Below are 27,876 nucleotides of genomic sequence, written 5' to 3' on the forward strand. Positions count from 1 at the left end.
GATAGGGGCCACCGTGCCCTGCAGGCCCTCTGCATCTCCTGCCTGGGCCACTATGAGAACTTCCTAAATAGTCTTTCCACTACTCTGTCCCTTTCTCCTGTCCATCCTTTGCCTGATCCCCGTGGCATTTCTAAAGCAAGCTTAGAGTGTGTAATTCACTAGCCTGAAATTTTTCACTTGTCTCCTGTTGCCAAGGGTGTCAAACTCACCCTTCTTAACCTGCAATAGCAGAAACATCTCATCCTGGCCCCTGTGTTTCCAGTTTTCCTTCCATCCCTTCCCCACTACTCACCTGTGCCAGCCACAGTGAATTCCACAGGATTTCTGAGACAATCGGGCCCTTTCACAACTCAGTGGCTTTGCATAAGCTGTTCTACCTCCAAGCACGCCTGGGGAAACCCCTTCTCATCCTTCAAGATCCAAACTCAAATGACATTTCCTCAGCAAAGCCTTCCCTGAATCCCCTTGCCACCAAGGACAGAGGGGGTGGTGCCCTATGTCACTCTCCACATGTCTCTATTAGGGAGGCAGTACAGCAAGCAGCTAAGGAGGTGCACTTCATCGATGAACAAGGTTCAAACCCCAGCTCTGCACATTCTAGTTTTCTAACCTTGAACAAATCAGCTAATCTATGTCTCAGCATCCTCAACTGTAAAACAAGAGGAATAATAGTAGATACCGCATAGGACTTACTATGAGGTGTCAAGCACCCGAAACCCTCAGAAGCGTGTCCCATTCATAATAAGTGCTCAGTAAGTGTTAGCTATTATTATTATGCCCACTAAAATTTTAATACTGTCATCATCTGTTAGGTGTTTCTTTCCTTGTGTAGGGTGGGGACTGTGTCTCGCTCATGCTTACATTCCTGGTGCCTAACAGTTCCGCGTAATAGGCCCTCAATAAATGTTTATTGAATAAGTTGATTATTTTCTAGGCAGTAAAATATCCCCATGACTCCAGAGATTATATCTCAAGGAACTTTATTTCTTCCTTTTGCTCTATGGAAAGACATTATGTAAATTCATAAAACACTCTTTCTGGAACAGAGATGGTTGAAATCAGTTTCACAAGTCCCTCTTTAACGTGGGAGTCTGGCATCCTGATCAGAGTTCTGGCTCTAGCAGGGCTGTGCGTCCCTGGGCAAGTCCCTTTCCTTCGTGTGCTGGGCACTGTCCTGGGGGCTGGGGCAAAAGCATTGCATACGACAGGCAAGGTTGCTATTCTCAGGGACCTAGATTGAAGGGAGTTAGTACATTAAACAAGAAATAGGAGAAAAATAGAAAAGTTGGGCAATGGTAAGTGCTATGATTGAAATGAAACAAGAAAACATGTTAGAAAGTACCTGGAAAGGCTACTTCAAGGAAGTCTTCTGTGAATGCTAACAGTAACATTCAAGGCTTGGATTTGAAACCTAAAGGGAAAACATTCCAGGCAGAGGGGGAGCTACTACAAGGGTTCAATGTGAAACTGAGCTTGGAGTGCTCCGGGGATCAGAAGAAAGCCCGTGCCTGGAACCTGGGAAGTGAAGGTAAGAGTCATACCACTTGAGGTCACTGAGGAAGACAGGGGCCAAGAGAAGGAATGTGGATTTTATACTAAGTGCACCAAGTGGTGATTGGGATGTTTTGAGCATAATAGAGTTCCTGTAGGGAGAATAGATTACGAGGTAAATAGAGACAGAAGTATAAACCATGAGACCAGTTAAGAGGCAATTCCATTAATGTAGGTGAGAAATGAACAGCTAAGTTCAGGTGGTATCTGAGGAGAAGGACTTAATGAACCAGAGTCCTAATTCTGATCAATGAAGTGTAGGGGTGAAAGAGAAGAAGCAAGATGTTCCTAAGTTTTTGTCCATAGCGTTTGAGACAATCCTATTGGCAACACATTCTACACCTAGGAATACTACTTGAGTTCATATACCACATGACATGGGTGAGCAGTTACTGGATGGGGATAGGAGATTCAAGACTTTGGTCTTCAAAATGTTAAGTTTGAGATGCCTTGTAGATATCCAGTGGAGAAGACAGAAAGTTGGATATACAAGTCTCGAATTCAGTGGGAGAAGTCAGGTCTGTAAATATGCAAGTAAGAATCATTGGCATGCAGATAGCATTTAAAGCTATGGGAGCAGGTGCCATCACTCATGGAGAGCATATAGTTGAAGATATACTCTCAGAGCAGAACCCTAGGAAGAACAGTGTTTGGAGGTGGAATAGTGGGGACAAGCAAAAGACACCAAGAGGAAGCAGCCAGTATCTAAGATGAACTCGAGAAGAGTCTGTTGTCATGGAAGCCAAGAGAAGAAAGTGTTTCAAAACAAAGAGAGTGGTAATCTGGGTCAAATGCTGCTAAGAGGTCAACTGGGAAGAGGGTTGAATTTGGCAACATGAAAATCTTTGGTGACTTTGAAGGGTTCAGTTTCACTTTTCATCTCTTCAGTCTAGTTTGTCTATCTTAAAAAAATTGTTTTCAAACATTTTAAAACAGAAGTACTCTTTTCTTAAAATTAATCATTAAAAGAATCTCAAGATATAAACAACAAAAAAATTGGAATGGCTGTAGTTGAAGCAGGGACTTCAAGAACGTATCTAGTCCCAACTCCTTGCCCTTGCAGTTGACCCCAAGGCAGCTTTGGAAAACGCTCAGGCTCCTTGGAGAGACGACCCAAAATTACTGGTCTGAAAGGGTCTTCAGCCATGAGAATCTGAGCGAGAAGGTGTGGGTAGCTCTCAGTCTGGGGAGTAGCCGGCACCCATTGGCTAGGAACATCCTTTATGTGTCCTGAAGAACACGGCATCCCAGGATTAGAGGTAGGAATGCTTGAGAGCTCCTATAATCACAGTCCATTCTGGTTTCAGTACCCATTTCCTGCCAGAGTAGGCCACTGGCGCACCCATTCAACTGGTTTGCCCAGATCCTGCCTCTGCCACACCTCCAAAAACATCTAAAGCCCTTCCTTTGTTGCAAAATGATTCAGTGTTGTTTCCATAAAACGTGGGGAGCTGAGCATATGTTCACACACGCAACCTGTGTGTACTGGAATATTTAAAGGGAGACATCCTTGGAGGGAACAGGCCGCCAGAATAAATTCCTGGTTCCCTTAGAGGAGCCGCCAAGCATAACATCGCTTGCACAGTCCCTGCTCTCCCAGAAGTGAACTATAGCTCTGTTGCTCTGTTGGAAATAATCACAAAAGGAATGTTTACGTGTGGCTCGTGGGAGGAGAGGGATCAAAGGTAATGTGAAGGATCCCAATAAATTACAGAATGAGATAAAAGTCTTCACTCACAGGGTGCCCACTCTGTGTCAGGCACTCTGTTCAGCCTGGGCAGAGGTGAGACAGATGCAAAAAGATAACTTCCTCAGGACATCCCTTTGGCTTATCTGATTGAGTCATCTTCCTTCAGTTAGTTCTGTGACAGCTTCCAATCTGGCCATTCATTAGAATTTCAGGGTTTTCCCATGGACTGCATTCTTGCCGGCTACTGAAATATGAGGTTGAGAGCGCTTACATCACAACGGTATAGCAGCCACCCCTGATACTTATCTGCACCGACACTTGACCATTTACAAAACTTTTTCTTATACGTTAAGAAGTGAAACATTCCTTTCACTTTCGTTTTGTGTAGCCTTTATGTTTTCCTATTCCTTTTTCTTTGTTGTTAAACTGTATGTGAGGGGTTGTTTCGTTGTTGTTCTTTGTTTCTCAGATGTAGATAGCCTGCCTCAAAAACACAGGCCTGACATAAGATATCACTGTGGGGCAGGTGCCAGGGTGTCTATTCCAGGACTCAGTAAAACCGCTGATGTGCATTAACTGCTGGCTGATGTCTGGTGTCCAGCCTAGCCAGAGCAGTCAGGGGAGCTGTGAATAGGGGATGCGGTAGAGGTATACAGATCATTTGATCTGGACAGCAAAAGTCAAGGTATCTCTATTAGGAAAGATCCTTGGAGTACTAACTATCTCACCTCCTCACATCTTCACCCACCCAGACAAGCCCAAACCTCAGGCTAAATCATATCCCAGGCAGGCACATAGCACAGCCACATCTGCAGAGCAAGTGAAGCTGGGTGATCGAGTCTGGGGAAGAGGGACATCCCACTGTACCCTCCTAGCGGGCAGGAGAGTGAGCAGAGGTGACAGCGCTTATAAGTGAGATGTGCTTACTCACTGGGCCTTCGCTTTGAGCTCGCAGACAGCTCTCATCTGTGAGATACTTTCTTTCCAACTTATACTGTACAGTTACAAAAATATTATTATCTCACCATCACCCTGTGGGGGTCTATATATAATATTCTCATTTTACAGAGGTGACACGGAGACATTAGGTCAGCCAGGTCATAGAGCACTTCACAGAAGCTGGATAATGACCAGTTTGTAAATCCCAGGGTCCAAACTGCCTCACTGTCTGAGTTGTACCCAAAGCAGGAGCAGGTCGCTTTCCCTAAAGAACGAAAGCAATCCCTGACATCCTCTGCCATGTGTTTAGATCTTGGGTTCATGCCTGGAGTTTTATGTTTGCGCCCCCCTCCCCCACTTCCCCCCCTTCTTTCATCTTTTAAAGATTTTGTTGTGAAGATATTACTCTTGGAATGTACCTTGTTTGGCAAGTTCCCATGGCCACTGGAGACTCAGCCTGAAGGGAAGCACTAGGAAAATATTTGTGATGACTCTGGAATAGAAGACAAGTACACCATTCTGGCTGGTTTCCACCCAGAAAACCCTTCACAAGTGCTGTGGGAACCAGGGGAGGAGGAGGGGCGAGGCGGAGAGGTCCCCTGGGACGGCAGGTGAAATGCTGTGTGTCCATTTGAGGTTACCTCTGGTCATTTGTAGCCTGAGATTAATGGACCTCGGATCCTAATGCAACTATGATAGAGATCACACCTAGATTTCCATCTTAATCCTTGGAGTTGAGCAAACATCAAAAAGCTCAGCAGGTTGGTTCAGATCATTATGATAATGATTAATAACAGGCTTGTTTACAGAGCTTCTGTCTCCACGGTTTGCCATGGCCTCTACGCAGGAGTCTCTGTTGTGTGAAGATAACACAACAACAACAGAACTGAATGAGTTTCCCCAAGTACATCCATCTCTCCATGAGCTCTGACCCCAATTCTCCTCCTCTTTAATGGGACTTTATTTTACTCCGCTGATTCAAAAGCCATTTTGTCCATGTAAATGGATAGAGGGAGACTATTTCATAGAATACTGGATTGTATCCGTTTCTAACACAGCGTACACATTGCATCAACACTGTTTGCATCTGCCTCTTCCTCTATAGCCGGAAAACGCAGGAGATAAGACCACATATGATTCACCTTTTTATTTGTAGCACTTAGCCCAATGTCCCCATACATAAAAGATGCTCAGTAAGTGTTTGCTGTGTTGTTAAACTTATGATGTCGTCACTGTGAGGAGCTTTCTGGCACAATTTTTTTTTTTTTGTAGAGAAGAAAACTGGATCCAGAGAGTGGACATGACTATCCAGGGTCACTAAGCTGTGACTGGAGCAGACCTGAGTCTAGAGATATTGTCAGTTGACTAACTGGCCACGGCTCTTTCTACACAAACAACAGGCCAATCAAATATAGCAGCCTCCCGGGAAATCTATTATCAGAAAAGTATGAACATATGACCCTGGGTGACCTTGTTGCCAAATCTCCAAGCCTCTCTGATATCCTCCCAAGGAAGAACTCAACAGCGCTGGTTCATTCTGGGATGGATTCTATTAGTCAGGCTTTTAAACTTGAGCCAGAAGGAGCGAGGACGAATTCTTCTCGTATTCTGACTCAGAATTGAAATGGAGAGAAATGAAGTGAAAGCTCACCGTTTCTTTATCATTGCCTGGGAATGGAAGGGATTCTAAATAAGGACAGGGATTAGTGTTGCTCATGATGTTAGGGAGGAATGAGCAAAATACTAGTAGGTAATTATGGCCATTGTTCATTCAGTATCAAAGGAGAGTCTCAAGTGGGGAAAAAAAAGATTTCTGGGCAATTATTCATTCAAAGAGCTTAAATAAGTTCTTATCCTTTCAACCTGATCAAACCAAAAAGATCTCCAATTATCCCCCAACGCCAAAAGGCCAACAGACTACCCAGCTTCACCTTGGGAGGAAGTCTTGAGCCTTGAGGACTGGCCAGATGGTCTATTTCTGTCTCAGACCATTAGGGCTGTGGTAGGGGCTGATATCCCTGTCATTGGCCCTGAACTCAGAATGATTATTTCCATAGATGGACGGATTTGTTTCCCTTTCTCTCCAGCCTCTCTCTTGCAATCTTGCAAGGGAAGGGTATGGTGAAGCAACTTAGATCAAGAAGAGATCAGTCTCATGAATTTGTCCTCATTAGCCCCAGAACTTCCTTGGTCCAGGCTCCACAGCAGGTCTCTTTTCTAATTGCTGCTGTCTATCAGTTAGTGTGATGAGTGGTGTGGCTCAGGACCAGTGGTAGACATGTTGGCTGGTTCAAACATGTCTCCTGTGAGCTTTTATGGAAGGAAGGCAATGACACATACCTCTTGTTCAGCAGTTCTTATGGGCCACATCTCAGCCGGGACCATGGTTGATTTAGTTGATGAAAATAAATAATTGATTAATTTGATGAAACACTGAATGATTTACTTAAATAATTTATTTGATTTTTAAACCATCATTCTTATCAGAAAAGGAAGTGGCATGCTATTACAAGAGGCCAGTTATGGGGATGAGACTGTCTTGGGTTCCCATCCTTGATCCACTCACTATCTGAGTGATCCTAGCTAATTACTTAATCTCTCTGAGCCTCCATGTCTTCATTTTTTAAAATAGAAATAGCAATTTCTCCACTTTGACGGGTACTCTGAATATTTAGCTTTAAAAAAATATGAAGAGCACGAAACATCAAGAGTATATAATAAATAGTTCTTTACTCTTTCTCCTGAAGTCTTTGGTTTCGTGTTCTTTAAAAAAAAAAAAAATAATCAAAGTCCTGAACTAAATGGATTCAAATGTGCGCTGTCATTCTTTTTAGTGCCTCAGCCAAACTGAGGGATGATTCAGTGTTTAATGCAGACAGGTGATTATACACAGCGTGGCACATTCGTAGGCCAGGCAATCTATCAGCTAGAATGATGGATCACTCCACTCAGTTTATGAGAAAACTTCCCTTGCTGCTAATGAACCCCAGATCAGACTTGGTTGTGAGATGAGGGCGTGTCCCTGAGGGCACAGGGTCATTTTCTGTATGTGTGAAAGGGCACTCTCCATTTGGTTGTGCCACACCCAGCAGGAGCACCTGCGTGCTTTGTGGGGTGAGGTGGTTGTGTCTATGTGTGTAGTGCGTGTCGGCATCTGAGTTTGTGGACTCTGCTTGATTGCCACCATATCTTTGCGTAGATTCCTCAAAATACAGCACTGGAAGCCTGGCCCTATTTCTGGAGAGAGGAGCTTCGGATGGTCCTAATAAGACCAACAAGACATCCTATTACCTGCTGCCTTCTCCCAGGCCTTTTAAAATGGGAAAAGCAATTTCTCCACCACAAGAGTTACTTTGAATATTTGGCTTCATTTGGCTCCATTTTTAATCCTTAGATGAGGAAAGAAAAAAACAGAGAGGTTAAGAATTTTTCCCAATGTCACACAGGTATTAGAAAGAGGGGTCGGGAATGGTTGTTTCTTTTCTTTGGTATAAATTATTTATGTTGGGGGGCCCCTTCTTCCTGGAAACCCGATCTCTTGTGTGTATATACATGTATGTGAACGTACCATTTAAAAACGATAGTGAATTCTTTACAGCTTCCTGAAATGTGTGGACTTCCTTCATGCTCTCACACCTTGTATGTGCTGGTGCTTCAGCCTGGGACACCATATAGTCTCTCACACCCACTCATCCTTCTGGGATCTGCTCAGGTGCTACCTCTTCTCATAGACGTATCTGGCTTCTTCAAGTTAGGAGATTTTCCTTTTTCTATTCCTTGGGAACATTTTTGTCAATTATAGCACTTTCACAATATAGGTTGATCACTTGGACCAACAGTGAATTTCTTGAAGACCTACAGCATGCTTTATTTATTTATCTCAGCATCCACAGTGCCTAGCGCAGGACCTGACATACTCTGAATCTCATATTAAATGAATGAATGAATCAATCAAGCAGTCAATGAACAGATGGTTTCAGGCCCAGGGCCAGGTCTAAGTGTGATCACAGCCCAGAAAGACTAAGAGCTTTGTGAGGAGGGAGGCGTCTTGCTCAGCATCCCCTAAAGCACCAGGGGTTCCGAGGGGAGGCAGCTCCTTGGGCAGGTGCTCAGGCTTGTATGATGCATGATAGTCCAGTGGCTAATAGGTCAAGGGATTTGTCCACGTTCCTGGAGTGAAGTTTTCAGCCTGCGCTCGCCTCAACTCAGAAAGCCCGGCGCGTGATGCCGCACGTCTCCTTCAGCACAGTTAAATTAAGCTTAATATCTTATGACTCAAGAGTTTGCACACCAAGGCTTGGCACTTAATATTGTAATTACCCCTTTTGATTAGAACTGCCTTTCATAAGCAAATCGACGCAGTGATTTGACAAGCTGGAGGAATTGTGCTTGGAGCTCACCCTACGAGTTCCACAGGGAGCTATAATCATAATAATTACTATCGAAGCGAGATCCCAGTTCTCGATGTACCAGGAGGTAAGTGAGTAAGAGTCACACGCTGCCTGCTTTCCCATCTCGGGATAGGCTGTGGGGCTGAAAACAAGGAAGAAGGTGGAAGTAAACAGTGTGATCACAGTCGGCCCACAGGCTGCGGTGTTTCTCCTTCCACGGGGCTCAGCCTCTGGAGGTTCAGAACATTGAAAAGAATTATTTAGCTGCTGTGTGTGGGGTGTGTGTGTGTGTGTGTGTGTGTGTGTGTGTGTGTGTTTCGCCTACTCTTCTGAATACGTAGAGAAGGCAGATAAGAATCCACAGACTCTATCCTTTGAGGGGCCCCCAAACTCATGTTAGGGTGAATGTAGAAACTGAAACTCGTTAGAAGCAAGGTCTGCAATGACTCAACAATAGGCTTGGTGTTCGAGTTCATCTACAGATAGAACATTCCCTGAAGGGTGTGTTCAGATCACCACTGGAGGTGCTCAGAGCATTCTGGGCTGGTTTTTAAAGGACAAACGCCTCACCAGGGACAAGAGCCTTATTCCAAACCACAGGGAACCTCACTTGCAGCCACAAAAGCCTGCAGCTTACAAATGAGCAATGCTGCCCTTCTGTTCCATGGCCCTTGTGCTGGCTTCCCCGGGAGGCTGGAGCAAGTCCCAAACGCTAAAGAGGCCTGCTTCCCAGCGGGACTCAGGAGGGGGCTCTGAGGACTGGCTATTTCTTTTCTTTGTCTCATAGAAATTGTTTATGTTGGGGGCCCCCTACTTTCTGGAAACCCGATCTCTTGTGCATAAACCCCACAATTACGGCTCCCCACTGTCCATACTTTATGGATTCCCTCCCACCCCCACCTTCTGCTTTCCCCTCCATCATCCACAGCCTGAAAATTCATTTAACAATTAACAGCACAAGGAGGAAAAATGCCACAAGACCCAGATTGCTAGCAGATGCTCTGGGGGTGCTGCGAGGGAAAAGGCGGTTTGAGGCCAGGGTTCCCTTCTCTGCCTTTTAAACGTCTCCACAGAATCAGGTGAGGCAGAGCACATTTCCATTCACGTATTCATTTGATTCTTATAAGAAATATATTTTGAGTAACAGAGTGTGCCAAGCCCTCTGCTGGATTCTGGAACCTCGTAGTATTAATAATGAACATTTATTGAGTGTTTACTATATGCAAGGCCCTATTCTAAATGTTCTCAATGTAATAGCATTTAACTCACTTTTCAGAACAGCCCCATTTTGAATCCTCAGATGAGGAAAGAAAAAACAGAGACGTTAAGAATTTTTCCCATTATCACACAGGTATTAGAAAGAGGGGTCAGGATCTGATCCCAGGCAATCCGATTCCGAAGCCTACACGAGAAGTCAACAAATTTTTCCTGTAAAGGCCCAGATGATAAATATTTCAGGCTTCACGGGCCATCTGGTCTCAGTCGCAATTACTCAACTCCACTGTCGTAGCATAAAAGCAGCATGGACAATAGGAAAACAAACGATCATGGCTGTGCTCCAATAAAACGGTTTATGGACCCCGACGTTGGAATTTTATAGAATTTTTTGTGTCACGAAATATTTTGCTGGGTTTTTTTTTCCTCAACCATTTAAAAACATAAAACCATTTCTACATCACAAGCCATACAAAAACAAGCGTTTGGCTGGAGTTGGTTAATCCCTAGCCTAAGCTATGCTATTTGTCCATTAGTGAGTAAGGAAGAATTGTTATCCTGGTGGGGGAGATGTGGGAACTTAAAGCCCTTTTAAGAATCCTTTCATCAATGTGTCGCCTGCTCTGCCTGATTACTTCTCATCCTCTGTCCTCCTTCTGGCTCAATCCTGTGTGCCTCTGACACTCCGGTTTAGCATCAATGGCTTTCAGGAGCTTCTTCTGACATCACCCTATGCGCAGCCCTCTGCTGTTTTCCCAGCATCTGTCCTGTCATCTCCATCATTGCATTCTTGGAGTCAGATAGTCAGATGTCTGCTCCAGGGGGGCATGTCCTACCCATTCTGGATTCTGACCGGGTCCCTGGAACTGGTAGATACACAACCCATGTTGTGGAATTAACTTGTAGGGGGTGGGAGGATGGCTCTCAAGAAGGGTCAATGGAGAAGGGAACTTTGGAATTTGGGGCTGAGTAAAAGAGTTCTCCAACCCAATAACATGGGGAAGGTCATTCTGGGAGGAGGGGGGTGAACTGCATGTGACAAGACAAGAGGCAGGGATGAGGAAAACAAGGCATGTCCAAGGAATCGCCACTTTGGGGCAGAAAGGCCAATGGCAAGAGATAAGGCAGACAATATCTGTGTTGACGAAGGTCTGATTTCTGCAGGCCATGGGAGGACAGTTGAAGGTCATTGAGCATGGAAGTGACATGCTCAGATTTGTGCTTTAGAACAGGGGTCAGAAAACCAGAGCCCCTGGACCAATCCCAGCCCAAGATCACACAGTTACAAAGGGAGGGAGCTGGGGATGGGACTCAAGGGTGTGTGAGCCCCAATCTCTGTGTCCTTTCCCCCTACCAAGCTGCTTTCCCCAACCTGGGAGCCTAGACCTGGGCTAGGACTCAATGATTTTGAGGGCTCTGCCAGCCTGAGCCCAGTCCCAGTTCACATTGATGGAGTTGACCTTCCGGGAGGAGAGAGGGACAGGTTCTATAGCATCTCCAGTTCTGCTACTGAATGCATGGGTGGTGCATAACCACAGCTTGTGGACTCTGTGCCTACCCAGCCACAGATCTCAGACAGGCACCTGTTCCTCCTTGAGCCTCTATCCTCAATACAGTAAGGAGTTGGGCTAGATGCTCTTGAAGGGTCCTTATCATGATAGGATCCTAAACACTACAAGGTTTCCATATGCCATATTAAAATACCTGTGGCTCAAAGGTTTATAAGTGGTGAGAGTCCTGGAAATGGACTCTCACCCACAAGATACAGAGGTGAGCAACAATCCAGGGCTTCAGGAGAGAAAGGATGATCCACACTCGATTACCTCGGAGAGAGGGAGCTTGTTAAGGGAATTTAAAGCCTACTGTCTTAATAACCCTTTGTAGTTCCTTGGCGCCTGGCTTTTCTTAAAGCTCAAAGTATTTTGCAAACATTAGCTCATTAATCCTTCCAGAAGCCTTGTGAAGTGGGTACGTGTGCATGTCTTATCCCCATTTGAGAACCTTAAATCTGAGGGGGAAAGGGGCTCAAGCCCTAACTTGTGTGGGGGCAAGGGGGAGGCCCCAGGGGCTGGACTAAATTGAATAGTAATTTTCAGTGTTGTTTTAAATCGTTATTCTACCAGAGGAGTAAGTGGATGGTGGGGAAAGCATGCATGAGATCTGGAACCAGCCAAATCTACATACCAGGTCTAGCTAGGCTTCTACAACTTTGTGAATTTGGACAAGTCCCTCAACTTTTGTGAAATCCAGTTTCCCTTCAGAAAAGGGGGCGATGATACCTAACACCTCACCAATTCATAGTCTGAGAAATGTAAATGTAAAGTTCATCTCAAAGTCATTTGATTATTGGAAGTTTCCATACAGGTATTTAAGAGATTGTGCTTAGAGAGATTTTTATTAAAAGTCACCAGACATTTGACACCCAGTTATATGGGTTTTGTGTTCCAGAGAGGGAAGTTCAATGCACGGAGCTCAGATAGGGCATGAATGGGGAGGGCGCTCTGGGCGGGACAGTAGGGGTGGGAATGAGGGCCTGGAGGCTGCACTCTTGGTCTTGTTCAGAGAAGCCAGTCAACCAGCCTGAGTTAAGTTGTCTTAAGATAAAACTGGAGAAGGTGCTTATAATCCACTGGCTGGGAAAGGACTTAGGTAGATGATAAGTTCATTTCTCCTTGGAGCCCAGAAGGCTTGAGTAGGGAACCAACCTTGTCAGTGTGAAGACTGCGCTGGCTTCAGCATAGAGAACTGATGCGATGATGGGATGCAGTATGGCATGAAAATTTTTATGACATCTCCTTAGTTATTTTCTAAAATGTGCTATTTTAAAAATTATCTTCTGTGTATGTTTTAAAGTCAATTAATATATTTCTAAAATAGTATGTGTGTGTGTGTGTGTGTGTGTGTGTGTGTGTGTGTGAAAGAGTGAGAGAGAAAGTGCGTGCTATATAGAATTTTTTATTGATGGAGCACATGATCTTCTCACTGCATGAGAAGGGGAGAAACTGAAGCAGAATCCCATCTGAAATTTCGTTAAGGCATCTGAGAATGAGCTAATTAATGGAAGTCTGGATAGAAGAGTGGTTTAAATGGGAACACAGAGGAAAGAATATAAAAACCCTATCACACAGGAAGAGGAGGCGGGACTTCGTAATTCTTGGTCACAAAGAGCAAGTGATTCAAGAAGAGGGAAGAGGCAAAGCTGACTGGGAGGTTTCAATCCTTGGCCAAGAGAATGCTGGCATCCCCAAGGAAAATGACGAAGGTCAGAGAGGAAACTGGCTGGAAAAAAGGTGGCGAGCTCTGCCCAGGCCACGGGGGATGTAAAGTAAGGACAAGAGAGAGGGAGAAGGCGCAGCAATGAGGCTGGGGCTTGGAAGAGAGCCCTGGCTAAAGGTAGAGGAACTAGCTGCCTCCTGTGGAGCTGAGTGGAGGAATGGGATCTCCAAGGGAAGAGAGGGCAAGGACTGAGCCCAGTGGGAAAGGAAGTTCTTACCCCTCACCAAACGTCAGTGTTAAGAGAGGCCACTGTCAGAGGTCAGTTATCATCTCATGTGGTCTCAAGTTTATAGACTCACGGAGTACCAGAGTTTGAATCGTCCTTAGACACTACCTAGTTTCTGGTTGTCTTGGTTTAAGTAACTTTTTTAAGTCACAATCTTGCCCTAGCCAGTTTGGCTCAGTAGATAGAATGTCGGCCCGAGGACTGAAGGGCCCCAGGTTTGATTCCAGTCAAGGGCATGTACCTTGGTTGCAAGTTCACTGGCCCTGTGTCTGTGTCACATCGATGTTTCTCCTTGTCTCGCCCTCTCCCTTCCACTCTCTCTAAAAATCAATGAAAAAATATCCTCAGGTGAGGATTAACAAACAAAAAATAATAATAAAATAAAATAAAGTCACAATCTTAATATACCCCAAATGTGTCCCTGAGAGCTCTTAGTTGCAAACAACAGAATCTATACAGGCTAATTTAAGCAGAAAATGGAGTTATAATTATCAAAAGATATTAAAAGGATATCAGAGAATCTGTAGGAAGGCTGAAGAATTAGAGTTGAGGCTGTGCTTCCAGGAAGAGTATTTAAAACCACAACACACTGGATTGTTGTTTGGCAACACAAAGAAGGGAACCTTGAAAACAGTATGCCAAGCAAAAGAAGCCAGTCACAAAGGACTACATATTGTATGATTCCATTTATATGAAATGTCCAGAATGGGCACCTAGAAAGCTGACTCATAGTTTCCTAGGACTGGGGGGATGGGAAGTTGAGAAGTGATAGCAAAGAGGTATGGGGTTTTGTGGGGAAGTAATAAAAATATTCTAAACATCATTGTAATGATAGATACACACCTCTATGACTGTCCAAAAAACAAATATAGAATTGTATACTTTGAGTGAATTGTATGTATGTGAATATATCTCAATAAAGCAATTAAACATGCACACACACACACACACACACACCTTAGAAAGGTGGACACAGGAGGATCATTACTGTCTCTAATGCCAATGCCAAACAGGAAATTCCAAGAACTTAGCTTTATTGCAACCTCCACTCTCAGCATCCCCGGTGCCACCTCTGCCTCAGGGACTCAGCCAAGCAAACACTGGCTCTCCCAAAAATGACATCTCTGCCCTCACCTATATGAACATATGGAAAGTCTGGGAACATCCCATTTCTTCAGAAGGCTCACTGAAAATTTGAAGTCCTGCATGGATGTATCTGACAGATGAAACCAAGAACACTCTGCATCTGTGTGTTACCTAGTTGCAAGGGACGCTAGAATTTTGAGTTCTGGTCACTATGCTGGGGATCAGGAAAATGTCCCTAGAAAAAGACTAGTCAAAAGATGATGGGGAGGGAGGGGTGAACAGGCGTAACACAGAAGATTTGTAGGACAGTGAAACCACTCCATGTGGTACCATAAGGATAAATATGTGTCATTGGACATTTGTCCAGACCTATAGAATGTATAACACCAAGAGTGAATTCTAATGTAAGCTAGGAACCTTGGGTGATAATGACAAGTCAGTGTGGGTTCATCAATTGTAACAAATGTACCACGTTGGTGGGGGATGTTGATCATGGGAAGACTATGCATGTGTGGGGATATGGGGTATATGGGAAATCTCTGAACCTTCTGCTCAGTTTTTCTGTGAGTGAACTTAAAACTTCTGTAAAAAATGAAGTCAATTTAAAAAAAAAAGATGATTGGCAGCCACAAATATAACAACATCCATTACTAGACTATATTATAGAATTCAAAATAAAAATTAATAGAAATTGGTAGTTTTAACAGTTCCCCTAAAAAGGCATTAACTCTAGAAGTAAAAAGTGGCCACATAGTGTATGAAGCGTTTGCAGAGTGGTGAGGTGGAATGGCCACAGGCTTTGGAGCCCACCCGCTCTGTGTTTGAAACCCAGGCCTTCCCCTTATCGGCTGTTTGATCTCCACAAGCCACTTAATGGCACGGAGTCTCACCTGGAAAATGACAACAGCAATGTCCACTTCACAGGCTTTTATTTCTAGGACTGGGAGGGTGAGTGCTAAGTGAGTTTTAGCTTCTTTCTGCCAACACAATTAATTGTTTCTACTAATTTTATTAGATCAGATTCGACTGTTATCCTGATTCCTATGTCTTCATACTTTTTAAAAGATAAGCTATCACTATATTTTATTCTTATAATGAGCTTGTTGTTTGTGGGAGTTTTAGAAACTCTATGAGGACTGTATAGAAAAAGCACGAAATGCAAAATGTGGACAATGAACTGTTTCCCTTTTTCTTTCTTTTATGATTTCCATGTGTTTACTTCTTTTTAAAAGCAGATATAAGTAAACCATCAAATAAAACAGAAAGTGAAAGTGAAAACTCTCAGAGCCTGGGGTATAAAAGAAGCATCAGCAGCTCCTTCTCCATTGAGTAGCCACATCCCGTGACAGCAGAAGTGGGCCCTTGCTAGGAGCCTGCACATCGTCTCATGGACACCTCCAGGTGTGGCACCAAACATCCTATCTACCCATTCTGTCATGAGATGCCACCTCTGGTCAGAATCCGGAAACCCCTAGGATTCAATAAACTTCCCAGGAAGCTTATTGCATGAGGTCCAAGTCTATGTTACTCTTGTGGTTGTATAAAGCAAGACGATAACTCTAGTCTCCCAATTCCCTATCTAGACTCCTTGTCATTCCCCTGCCCCTTGTCAAATCTGACCCTTAAGGACTTCATTTACCGTAAGGAGCAAATAACCAATAAGTGTGCTAGGTTCTTCAGGGGTCCCCAGTAATGGTGACCCACTCTCTTGATTACATGTTCTGTATCTTTCTGATGCTCAGTGCTTTCTTGGTTTCTGATGGCTTCATTGGCAGACCTTCTTATATTAAATCATGATCTCCTGATATTTGGGTAGTATTTGAGGGTGGCAAGGACCAAGGCATGAAAGGCTAATGTGTTAGGGCCCAAAATTATTCAAGTGGCCATGGAGATAAAAACATATACTACAATAGAGGGGGAAAATGATTTTCTATGTCTGCATCTGACTTACACATAGCTTCCCAGAAGTAGGTGCTTGATGTATTTGACCATGTCATTGACTTTCTGTCTTCTCTTGGCTCCCTATTTCCTTTGCTCTAAGATTCACACTCCTTAGTAACAAAGCCTTTTATGTGAGAATCCTCCCTGCTTCTCTAACTCTACCTCTTGCTTCCTCTGAGACTCGTTTACTCTCTGGTCCAACCACATGGGAGACTTCCTGACTCCTCCAGGGAAAAGCAGAGGCTCTCTCCGGTTTGTTCCCAAGACACGGTGGCTTCATTCAATAGTCAATCCATAAACATTTGCTGAGGATGTAGTATAAACTCTACACTGTGGTCCCATAATCCCTTGCACTTACATCTTCTTTCAGCAAAAGTCACTCTGGATATCATTTGTTTACCTGTCTGGAAGGTGTAGTCAGGCAACAGACAGCCATGTGGAATGTTTGGTTACGACAATGGCGCCATTTCCTCTTTCTCCACACCCACCCAGCTGAACCCAACCCAGAATAAGGAGAGCCTTGGGTCCAGCCTCAGAGAACCCTGGGGAACATCATGTACTTCAGCGCCCACTGCCTATCATCCATGCTTTATCCCTTGTACATTGGTCCAGTCCGTATGACTGGGTCTCTAGCTCAGTTTCTGTGCCAACCATGCTATTTCACTGTTGCCAAGGAGCCTAACCTGCTGTGTGGCTCTTTCTAATCTACCTGCCTCATGCAAGACTCTTACCCCAGAGGCTAGAATTGTTCTAGGGAGATCCAGTGGTGGCTGGGGTTCTGCTTGCCACATTAGGGACCAGGAACCTGCCAATTGTTGCTGTAATTGCCTGCTCTGAGGACCTTTGCAGCTGGACACTCAATGAAATATCATACCTGAGCGTGCTTAGTCCTTCTTCCCCACTTGCTGAACTGAACTTGCTTCCTATGGATGGTGGACGACTCCCTTAAATATTTCTTCCAACAAGGAAGGTAGGCTGCCCTGGGCCTCTTCCTTCCCCAAAACACCACTTCCTACCCCAAGAAAGTGTACTCGATAAGGACCAATAGAAAGTCTTGAGCTGAATGTTTGCCATGCCTCAGGGAAAAGCCAGGATAACAGGGAAAAGGGGTGATTAAAATAGCCACACAGAAAGACTTCAGTAGAGTTTCATTGGAAGGACAGGGGGACACAAGAAGAAAGAAAACTGCAATTGGACATGAAAAGTCCAAAAGAACCAAAATATCATGGTCTTTGAATGTTTGAATATAAAAAAAGGATTGCCTGCATTTTGTGGAAAATAATAATATTTATTGAGCACTTAGAATGGGCCAGATATTCTGCTAAGTGTTTGACATACATTTTCTTATTTAATCTTTACAATAGTCTTTAGCAAGTACTGTTAATAACCTGGTTTTTTAGAAGAAGAAATGGCATAGAGAAATGAAGTAACTTGTCTTGCAACTAGGAACTAAGAGATGTCCATTAATAGGGAAATGGTTGAGTAAATTATGGTCTCTCTTAGCCATAAATTAATAGTCATTACAAAGAATAAACTCAAAGTATCCCAGTTGACTTAGGAAGGTTTTTTTCTAGAGGAGTTGAGAAAAATAGCCAGACACAGATAAGTATACCCTGGCCCCACATTTGTTTATCAACAACATAAGCCTTTTATCTGTATATGTGTATATATATTTATGTATATACTTACAGAGTGACATGCACAGTATGATTCCAGTTGAGGGAAAATACAGATACCTATGTATGTGCATTTATAGTTGATTATGTGTGAATGAGAAAAGAGAAAGTGATGGAAGAATTCTGTTGACCTTGGCTATGTGGAAGGGGACAGAGGAGCAGGAAGGGAAAGAGAGTTTGGGGGTTATATATCTTTGCATCATTGGGCTTGTTATGAAGAGCATGTATTGCTTTCTGAAACCATCAAATTAAGACAATGATTTAGAATAAGTAAGTATTTTGCCCACAGTCACATACTCTCCATCTCAATGCTACACAGTGGGAACGGAAAGAGTGCTCTCCACTCTAACATCCCCCTCGTCCATGCACTGCACATGAGGGTTTGGACCCAAAAGGGTTTTCTTGGGCCATCCTCAGCTCCACTGTCATGTAGAGTCAATTATGTCTTAATTACTATTTTTCTAGACACTATCAGTCACATGGCTAAGGCCACACAGCAGGCATCAGGAGAAGCCTAAATGGAAGCCCGTGGTTTTAGACTCCAAATTCAGTGCTCTCATGTGCACAGTCTAAGATTATGTAATGTGGAAACACATTTTAAAATACCAACTTTTAAAGCTGCATAAAAATCAATCTAGTTAATACAGGGAAAACTTCTAGAGCTATGATGTGTCATTAGTATAATTATCCCTCAGCTTCTTTTTTGCCTATCATTAGAGTAAGATGCCATCAGTTCCATGAGTAGTGGGTCCTTGATTATAGCCTCACACATTCACTCAACAAATGTCCACTGAACACCTAAATATGTGCCCAGCACTCAGTTAGGTGCTGAGTCAGCCTTATAATCTGAACACACACTTTCTGCAGGTTTTGGGCCAAGAGCGATTAGTACAAGACTCCAACATTTGCCCTTTTAAAAGTAAAGACAATGTTTTATTAAACATGAAGGTTTAGTAAACATTAAAGACTTTTTAACTTTAGAAAGACTCTGAATCAGAAAATACAAGAAATGAGCATCATTTAGAAAAAAACAACAACTCCAAATTGGTTCGGCATGAGCAAGTGTGAGGGATGGCGAAGGGCACCAGCCTTTTGAGTGCACACTATTGCCAGACACTTTCTATGTGTCATTGTAACAAGTGCTCACAATACCCTACACGGAGGGGACTGCTAGTATTCAGTCTACCAGTGAGGAGACTGTGTTTAGGGGATATGAAAGAATTTTCCCAAGGTCCTAGGGGAAGTTGTGGAGCCAGGATTTGAGTATAAACTTACCTAACTACAGAAATTGTGGATTTCTTTTTTTGTTGTTGTTGTTGTTGACTTAAAATATTTGAATTGGTAACATCTTTTTTTCCTACTTTTTTTTTTTTAAATTTTTCGCTTAAAGTATTACAAAGGGTATTACATAAGTGTCCTTCCCCCCCCCCCCCCCGCCCTTGACAAGCCCCTGCCCTCCCTTACCCCCCAGTGTCTTATGTCCATTGGTTATGCTTATATGCATGCATACAAGTCCTTCGGTTGATCTCTTAATCCCCCCTCTCCTCCCCCCCAACCCTCCCTAGCCTTCCCACTGCAGTTTGACAATCAGTTTGAGGCAGCTCTGCCTCTGTATCTATTATTGTTCAAAAGTTTGTAATGGTCTTTATTATCCATGAATGAGTGAGATCATGTGGTATTTTTCCTTCATTGACTGGCTTGTTTCACTTAGCATAATGCTCTCCAGTTCCATCCATGATGTTGCAAATGGTAGGAGTTCCTTCTTTTTAACAGCAGCATAGTATTCCATCGTGTAGATGTACCACAGTTTTCGAATCCATTCATCTACTGATGGGCACTTAGGCTGTTTCCAGATCTTAGCTTTACTATGTTGTCCTGCTTGCAAAGGAGACTGTTCCCCTTAAGAGCACATCAGGTTCACATGGCCCCGGTGAAACCACCAAGGTGGCCGAGTGTGTCCTTCACCTGGGCCATGTGCTCCAAGTGGAGGTCTCTTTTAACACTAGAATTGTAACCCTGATTTTTCCTGATAGCCCACCGCCTGCCCATCGCTTGAGGTTGTTTTGTTTCCAGCCTTAACCAGCTAAGTGGCCTCCTTGCTTCTTGATGGTCAGCCTTACTCTTTCCTTCAATACATCCATCTTGAGTCTTCTTAAAACTCAAGTCAGGCCAGTTCTCTCTTCTGCTCAAAACACTCGAATGGCTTAAATTTCTTACATATTCCACCCCCACCTCCTTGAGCTCATATCTCCCCTTTCTCCCCTTGCTTCCTTGCCTCTGGATCTTTCAGTGCATGGAGTTGAGTATCCTAATTGATCTTTTTTAATTAATTAATATTTGAAAAAATTGTTTTCATTTGCTTTTGCTAATTACATGTTCATATGTAGTTGTAAGCCTCCCTTCCACAGATACTCTGGGCCCACTCCATTCCCCAGGCTTTTGCGCTTGCTGTTCCCTCAGCCTAGGATGCCTTCCCACGGATATCCAAGTGGCTCACCTCTTCACCAACTGAAAGTCTTTGCTCCTTTGTCATCTTCTTAGTGATCCCTCCTCCCCTCACTGACTACTCTATTTAACACTGCACAACCGCTTCTCCCAGGACTTGGTATCCCCACTGCCATAATTTTCTCCAACATCACTTATCACCTTCTGATATATAAGATAATTTACTTATTTATGTTGTTCATTGTCTGTCTCCCTCTTCTAGAATATAAGAACCATGAGGTCAGAGACTTTTATTTGATTTGTTAACTGATGAATTTCCATCACTTAGAGCAGTGCCTGGCACACAGCAGGCAATCACTAGACACCTGCAGAATTGAGGAATAAACCCTCTCCCCAGCCTGGTAAGCATGACTGTTAATATCCTCATTTTAAAGCTCAGAAATTCAAGATCAGACTTATATGCACAAAATCAATAACTTTGGGCTGATCTGGTATTCAAATGACAGTGATTCCTCAGGGAGGAGGAAAGGAGAGAAGAGGAGAGGAGGACAGGAGGATGCTTCTCCCCTACTGGACCCTCCCAGTTCCACACTCCCAGCAGCAACCCTCATCCCTACGGCCTCTGGACTCTACAGCCACATCAGAAGACTGTGGGAGTGAGTGAAGACAACCTCTGCATTGCCAGTGGTCCCTGCTAATAGTCTCTAAGAGCCCAAGCTGAGAGCCAGGCTGCCATTCTGCTTCTGGGAAGAAATGAAGAAGAGATGCTAACTACACATGAGAATGTTACAGGGCTGAGCCCAGGAGCCAGAGTGCTTGGAGTTCCTCATGTGACAGACTCTTTATACACACTTAAGGCCAAAATTAACGGGTGCAATAAGATAGCATCGCTTTGCTGGAACACCACAAGGTGCCTACTGCTGGGGGCCATCACACAGCCCCATCTCCCTCTGACATCAAACTCGGCTGGGCAGTGAGTACAGAGCAGTGGCCACTCTAAGGTAGAGTCAGCACAGCCTCCAGAAGGTCATACATGCGCTTGTCCATTTCTTTCCTTTATTTTTTTCTAACACAGCTTGCCTTCCATCCTTTTTCTAGCCCCTATATTAGCCCCAAGGACACAGTATGGAAGCAGACCACCACTTTCAGGCATTGGGATTCTGATAGGGAGACAGACACATAGGCCATCACAATGAAAGCCATGTGACCTTGACCAAATAGCTGATGGACCCCGGCTCTGCAGGGCTTCCGGAGAAGATGACATTTAAGACAGTGAGGCTCCCTCTGGAGCACATAGGTTGGCAGGACTTAAGAGCGCTAAATTAGGCCCTGAGCCTGCACCCTCCAAAGAGGAAATGGGGAGGCTCCCACACTACATGTACCTGGAACAGATTCTGAGAAGCAAGTGGCCTAGAGGACCCTGTTGTAACAAGGGGTCCATGATTACCTAGAGTCAGAGTGTCTGCTCTGCCCTGTCCTAAGTTCAGGGAATTTCTAGCAACAATGACAATATCCATCATTTATTCAACAATGACCAAGCCCTATGCTACATACTTTTCATTCATCATCTAATTTAATTATTGCAATAACTGTGTCACAAATGGAGAAACGATTTCCAGATGTAAAAGGCTTTATGCAAAAGCCTCAGAGCTGAAGGCAGTATGTGAATCTAGGATTTAAATCTCAAAATCCAGTGCTCTTTCCTGAGCCCTTCCTCCTTCCACTTCATGCTGACATCGCTCATGGACCTGTGGCTATTCTTAGCTCTCAAATCAGTGTCTTGGAGAAGTTGGAGCAACACCTACTACCATGGGCCAAAAAGGAGACCGATAGAATTTTGTGGTTGGAGTGACTCAGGTTTAAATTTCAGTTCTCATTAACTCCGCTTGCAACCTCAGGGATGTTGCTGTACTTTCCTGCTGCCTTAGATTTTCCTTCTGGAAAATGGGGATCACTGTATTGTTGTGAGGCTTCAATGGAATGAAGTCCACGACACAGCCTGAACCTAGCAGAGTTTTTCTGCTGAACTCTGTGCTAAGTGTTTCTGACAATGTTCCGCTTTGGGTGACAAGTGAAGATAGATAATGACCACCTGCCAAAAGGTTGTCAACATGTCCTTCTTCAGTTAATTTTTTTCCTTATAAATAGGGAAATTAAGTGCTATCTTGGATCTGTCATTGTTGAAAATGAATTTACTTATGTATTGTTAGGACATTCTTCACACTTCCCCCAAATATCTTGCTCATGGTCAGGGAAGACCTAAAGGGAGCGTGGACCACTGCCCAATCCTGCCTTAAACTCAGCTGAGTTCTTTGTCTCTTGGCAGTTTGTCAGCCATCAATTGCAAGCCCTTCACTGCCAAAGGTGTTTGGCCCCGAGTAATTACTAAGGGAATGTGATGATTTCCGGCATGGGAGATACAGTGTGAGTCCCACTGTAATTACTATGGAACCCAGGAGGTATAATTACCAAACAGGCTGCACCAATGACATCTGCTGGCATCTCAGATCAGTCTGTGCACTTGTTGCAAAGCAGCAGCTGTCAAGCCCTTTTACTGCATGAACTTGGGGATCCTCATTGACCTGATTACTTTATGGAAAGTTTTCTCTTTTTAAATGATTATAGGTTCAGCAGTAAGAAATAAGACAGAATGGTACGAAATAATACAGAGAGATCTACAATTTACGCAGTTTTCCCCAATGGCAACATTTTGAAAAACTATAATGCAGTATGACAACTAGGATATTGACATGGATAGAGTCGAGATACAAAACATTTCCACCACCACAAGGATCCCTCAGGTTGCCCTTGTGTGGCCACACTTGCTCCTTTCTTGCCCCCACCCCCTCCTTAACCTCTACCAACTGCTGATCTGTTCTTCATCTATAATTGTGTCAGTTTAGGAATGTTAGATAAATGGAATCAAACAGTATATAACCTTTTTGGAATAGGCTTTCTCTTACTAGGATACTCTGGCAATGCATCCACACTATTGCATGGATCTTTCTTTTTACTACTGAGTGGTATATTCCATGGGTTGGATGTACTGTAGTTTGTTTAACTACTCACCTGTTGAAGAACATCTGGGTTGTTTCCCGTTTGAGGCTATTATGAATAAAGAAGCTATAAACATTCACCTACAGTTTATTTGGGAAAAATGAAGGGATACAGTTACTGGGTTATATGCTTTTCAGAGTGTTGTACCATTTTACATTTCCACCAGTAACTTTATTAGCTAGTGATCATATGAGTTTCCCCACATAGTCTATGTATGTCCTTTATTTTATTTTGTCTGTCTGTTTGTTTGTTTGGTTGGTTGATTGGTTTGGTTGGTTGGTTGATTTGGGGCTTAATTACCTGGCTAGAACCTCCAGGTATGTATATTTCATAAAATGAATTGGGAAGTATTTTCTATTTTCTGGAAGATGTTGTGTACAACAATTCTTTAAATTGTTGGTCAATTTTCAGTGAAACAATTTGGGCCTGTAGATTTTGAGGGTTTTTTAAATTAAAAATCAATTTATTTAACAGTTATAAGGTTAGTAGAATGATCTATTTCATATTGAGTTGTGATACTTTGCATTTTTCAAGGAATTGGTCCATTTCATCCCAGTTGTCAGACATATGTTTCTACTGTTGTCTTTAAGTTCTATAATGTTACTGCCTATTTCATTCCTGATATTAGTGATTTGGATCTTCCCCTTTATCTCTCCTCTTCATTTTTGGGCCAGTCTTGCTAGAAGTTTGTCGGTCTTATTAATCTTTTCAAAGAACTAGCTCTTCGTTTCATTGATTTTCCTGTATTGATTTTTCTGTTTTCAATTTCTGAAATTGTTATTTACTTCCCTCTGCTTGCTCTGGGTTCTTGAGGTGGAAAGCTAGATGGAGCCTTTTCCTCATCTCTAATGTATGCGTCTGTGCCATAGGTTTCTATTTCAGCACTATTGTGGCTGTGTCCCGCAAACTTTAATATGTTGCATTTTATTTACATTCAGTCCAATATACTTTTTAAAATTTCCCTTGAGAATTTTTTTGGCTCATGGATTGTGTAGAAATGTGTTGTTCGTTTCCAAGTGTTTGGAGAGTTTCTCTCGTCTGTTGTTGATTTCTACTCTGATTCCATCGGGGTAAGAACACACCTTCTGTGTGATTTCTAATATTTTAAATATTTTGAGGTTTATTGACCTATTTTGTGTATGTTGAATGTGGTGTTGCTATGGTGTGTTCTGCTGTTGCTGGGGTGAGTGCTCTGTGTCAATTTCATCATGTTGTCTGATGGACATTTCACAGGGGTTCAGGTTCTGTGTTGACAGTTTTCTTCTCCTGCCAGGGACTCCAATGACATGAATTTAGATTTTTTTTGTTATTATCCTACAAGTCCTTGGGCTTCTCTTCATTTTTTTTTTCTATTTTTTCCTCTGTTGTTTAGAATAGATAATTTAACTTCTTTTTTCCCAATCTGGATGGCCTTTATTTCTTTTCCTTGCCTAATTCTTCTGACTAGGACGTCTAGTAAATGAGCTGTTAGGAATAAAAGAATATTCATATAAGGGATTGAATAAAGGTGGAGACTCAGAGAGGCTGGTAGAGCCCAAGAGCCAGGGTTCACTACAATGGCATGTGCCACGCCTGACGAATCTGAGCATCACTTTGCTGTCTTGTGGCAAGTGAGTGGAAGAAGATAAGCCCAGGATTCTAAGGAGTCTCCTCTGAATCCATAAAGCTGGGCCCTCAAGTGTCTACACCCTCCTTGTGTTGGGGTAGAAATTAACTTGGTCTCTACTGTCTCAAAGAAGACTGCAAAGAAAACTGTATGCCTCCCATACGGGTACCAAGAGGAGGCGGGGGCAAAGATCTCCCTTAAGAATTAATAACCACAAGCCACCTTCCCATGGGTTGCACCTTAACATGGACCAATTTTTACATGGGATTGTGTTCACTAACAGCTTTGGATTCTAAAAGCCTTAATACTGAATGCAAATCTGTACTTTAGGTTATCTCAGTTGCAATGACTTAGAAGAATCCAACAAAGAAATAATCCTCTTTAGACATTACTTCCTTTTCTCTCCATCTGTCTCATTCTCTTCCCTTCATTCCTCACCTGGGTATCTCCACACCATGCTGTTTTCACTCCTTCATCATTCCCTTCACCAGTGGCTAGCCCATCCTGCCTCTTGACCAGCAGTGTCCACCACAGTTTCTTTCACTATATTAGGCTATGCTGAGCAGATCCAGATCAACTACCAGGGGTCCTAAAACTTTTTAAACAGGGGGCCAGTTCACTGTCCCTCAGACCGTTGGAGGGCCAGACTATAGTTTAAAAAACAAACAAACTATGAAAAAATTCCTATGCACACAGCGGCGGCAAAAACACCCGGCGGGCCGGATAAATGTTTTCGGTGGGCCGAATGTGGCCTGCGGGCCATAGTTTGAGGACCCCTGAACTAGACAATACCAGCCTCCATGTCCCTGATCCTCCTTCCTTCCATATAAAGGGAAGAACACAGAGTCCCTAGTAAATCGAGGTTCTTCTTTATTATTCTTACACTTTTATGCTGGATTTAAATTTTACTTTGTTCTACCACAAAAATCTAAGCTACCACGTTAATTAAACAACCCACACAAACCAATAGTCACACAGACAGAAAGAACCCCACTGTCTGCTCACTGTCTAGACAGAACCACACTGTCTCCAACATTGAAGACAATTCATGTGCATCTCTGAGCAGTCTGTTGTGGGAACATAAGGTCTACAGTCATACAGGGAAGGGACATTCTACCAGGGCTCTTGTGTGGGAGGAAGGAGCACATATCATTGTGAAATGCTTTGCTATATAAAAGTATCCTGTGAAATGCAAATGTAGCAAAGATGTCCCAACCACCCATGCCACTTCATGAGAATTCCAGAGTACCAGGAAATGTCGTGTCCAGAAATACTTGCAATTATAAGGGATAGTAATTATCCCTACAACAGTCATCATTAGAATTACAAAACTTCTTATTGTTGTAATCAATTAGCTTCACAATGACATGGATGCACTCCCTCACGTGTTTCTTTTCTCAGGGATCATGAGTACCCTAAGATGACTAATCATAAAAATATAATTTTGTCACAAAACCATCCCACAGAACGTGTCCTAAATATCAGATTCCAATTCAGCCACATGTATTGAGAGTCTACTCATATATAATCCTTACAACAGAGATGTGAATAGGTTGCATTTTTATATGTTTTACATATATGTAAATTAAAGTTCCAACAGGTTAAGTATTGTGTACAAGACTAGACATCCAGTAAATGTCATACTTGAGATCTGAGGCCTGTTTCTCTGATTCTAAGTGTTATGCTCTCCTCACTGACCAACCTAGGAACTGAAGCAGGATAAACAAGGTCCCTTGCACATGAGAAATCATGCTGTGTCAGGAGAACGTCACCATTGTGGTGAAGGTTGTAGACCTCGTTTGGGGCAATTGGCTTTTCTCTGTCCTAGTGGCCTAATCTCTAAGTCTTTCCATTATTTAGCCAAATTGGTCACAATAGCAGCAGAGTAAGAATTTGTGGATGGCTGACAAAATTAATGAGTGAGAGCAGGTATATGCTGTTTCTGATTTTTAAAATTTCCATTCATATTTATTATCTACTTTGCATTTCCCAAACAGGACAGGATGGGTTTTTATTATCCTCACTCTACAGATAAGGAAACTGAGGCTTAGGGAGAGTGTGTGCTGTGAGGGCCCAGGACCACACGACTGGCAAGTGAAGGGACTAGAGCTGAAACCCAGAGTCTCTGACCCCAGGCTTATTGTTCTTCCTGCTGCTGCAAAATAAACGCAGACTCTCCCTGTGCTTAAAACATTGTCTTAAAGCCTGTCGCTTCTCGAGGGGCTGTGGGGCATCTTGAGAAGAAGACCATCAATTCATAGATTCCTAGTTGAGTCCATATTGTCCTCCATCACCCTGCGGCTCATCCAGTTCATCCCTTCCCTAAAGCAAATGCCAATCTCCTGATCTCCCAGGTCCATTTCCTCAGACATTGCCCTATGTAAGATATACAGGATAGAGCCCCACCCAGGAGCATGTGTGGACATTTGCTGGTTGTCCCTGTCACCCATTTCCCCTTCCCCTTCCCTAACTCTACCCTAACTTTTCTAGTAAAGCATTTTGAGTGGAATTAATCCTGAATTCTGACTCCCTGAAAATATCATCAAAATAGCTAGTTAATAAGACAAAGCTCAGTATCTTCTCACTGAAGTGAGGGAGAATACTGCCTGGTAGTCTTGGTAATGTCACAGGGATGTTTATAAGATTTTAGAGTCTGGTTTAAGATGGGCTTTCAGTGGGGGTAGGCTTAATTAGGATTGGCTAAGGCTCATGATATAATAGCGTGGGACTGGTAGATAATCAAGGGCAGAGGCAGAATTTTTGAGAGGCAGAGTTCC

This window comes from Myotis yumanensis, unplaced genomic scaffold, assembly GCF_028538775.1.
Source record: "Myotis yumanensis isolate MYYU_CA2020_CCGP unplaced genomic scaffold, mMyoYum1.0.hap1 SCAF_12, whole genome shotgun sequence".
NCBI lineage: Eukaryota > Metazoa > Chordata > Mammalia > Chiroptera > Vespertilionidae > Myotis > Myotis yumanensis.